General features: G+C 51.6%; 1 pseudogene; it reads right to left on the reverse strand.

The window, feature by feature from the left end:
- Positions 1 to 672: 672 nt before the first annotated feature.
- LOC120846155 lies at positions 673 to 1,412 on the reverse strand (annotated as a pseudogene).
- Between the last annotated feature and the right edge of the window lie 372 nt (positions 1,413 to 1,784).

A 1,784-nucleotide genomic window follows, 5' to 3' on the forward strand; every position in this document is an offset into this window, starting at 1 on the left:
TGGAGGCCTTCTCTCCAGGTGGTGTTGACCGTCCCCTTTCTGCACTGGCACAATCGGGGCTGCCCACTCAGATTGACTGACTGGTGAAAACCGTCCCGACTCTAGTAACCGATCTATCTCCTCGGATACTTTTTCGCGAAGAGCTTAAGGAACTTGCCTTGCCTCTACAAACTTGGGCACCGCCGCTTAATTCACGTGCAGGTGCACTGGTGCTCCCTTGACGGTCTCCAGTACTCGATCAGTAGGTTTCCTACGCCGTCCGATGGTGCTGGAACGAGACGACACTGTGGGGTCAAGCAAGTTCACCTTTGCGATCACGTCTCGACCGCAAAGGCTTGGTCCCTTGCAATCCATAAACACCAACGACGCCGGTGCGATGACGTCTTGAAAGGCCGCTCGCATGTGTAGCTCTCCGAGAACGGGTACTTTCCCCAAGTAGCACCGGAGTCGCAGTTTGCTTTCGGACAGCGCCGGTCAATGCTCTGTGCTGATGGTACACCTCACGCGAAATAACACAAACGGGGGAGCCAGTGTCCACTTCCATGGTAAGGGGAACACCATCCCAGCAGATCTGTCTTTCGACGGAAGGCTCGAGTCTGGTCTTTTTACAGGAGCGCACCACGTACATAGAAGACAAGTCCACCTCTTTGCTCTCCGCTTCCGCTACGGCTGCTACCGCTGTCTGCCGTCGACAGGGCGACCGAAAATAATTTTTTTTTCTCTGCACTTCCTTGCAAATTGCCCTTGTCGGCCGCATCTGAAGCACTTCGCCAACTTGTGGCGGCACGTCTCCCGTGAATGTGATGTGTTCCCGCAACCCTCGCATTCATTTTTCATCGGCCGGTCATACCTTCTTTCCCGCGGTCAACCAATTTTCCCGCCATTCTGTTTAACTCGGCTTCGGTCTTCACCTCGTTACCTTCCATATTCTTTGCCTCTCTGATGGCTACCTCGGCCTCGGTCGCCAAATCTTCCGCCTCTTGCCGTATGATATGACGCTTTGACGATAGCTGCCGCTGAACCGTCTGATTTCGCACTCCACAAACAATACGGTCCCTTAGCATTCGGTCTAGACTGCCGCCGAAATTGCAGTTATCAGCTATTTTCCGCGGTTCCACAAGGAAATCTTGTACGGACTCACCTTCTTGCTGCTGATGGTTGAAGAATTTCTAGCTCTGCGCGATTTCATTCGGCCGTGGACCGTATAGTGTTGATTGAGAATGTCTGCAACTTTTTTGTACGCTAGTTCGTTTATCTTCCGCGGTGCACACAATCATTTTAAAACATTAATCGTCCAACGCAGCCACCAACAACGCGCGTTTCCTCTTGCCCTCCGTAATCTCATTGCCCTCAAAATAGGCTTCCACTCGAATCCAATACGTATCCCACTTATCTGTAGCTTCTTCGAAGTGGGGAACTCGAAACGCCGTCGTCGTCGTCGTCGCAGCTGCCATTGCTGTAGTGGCCCGCTTGTGCCCGTCGTTGCTTGCGTTCACCTCGTCGCCACTGTTATGTTTTGAGTGAGACCTAGATCTGCGCCTTCTAGAGTCCTTTAGACATAGGTCCCCTAAGGAAATTCTGGTGAGGAGGTACGGAGACGATATTTTGGTATGTTCTACAGATGGGCTCCTTAGCAGATTCTTTGGAGAAAGTGGTGTTCGAAGCAGCGCCCGAATTAAAGTTTTCGCTAGAAAGACCGGATGACGACCGTTTACAATATCTTGATCTTCAACTTAGGACTAGTTCAGGCCTGGTTCAGGCCTTTGTTGGGAATACGGAAAGTT

This window comes from Ixodes scapularis, unplaced genomic scaffold (assembly GCF_016920785.2).
Source record: "Ixodes scapularis isolate PalLabHiFi unplaced genomic scaffold, ASM1692078v2 PGA_scaffold0__279_contigs__length_252992795, whole genome shotgun sequence".
Taxonomy (NCBI): domain Eukaryota; kingdom Metazoa; phylum Arthropoda; class Arachnida; order Ixodida; family Ixodidae; genus Ixodes; species Ixodes scapularis.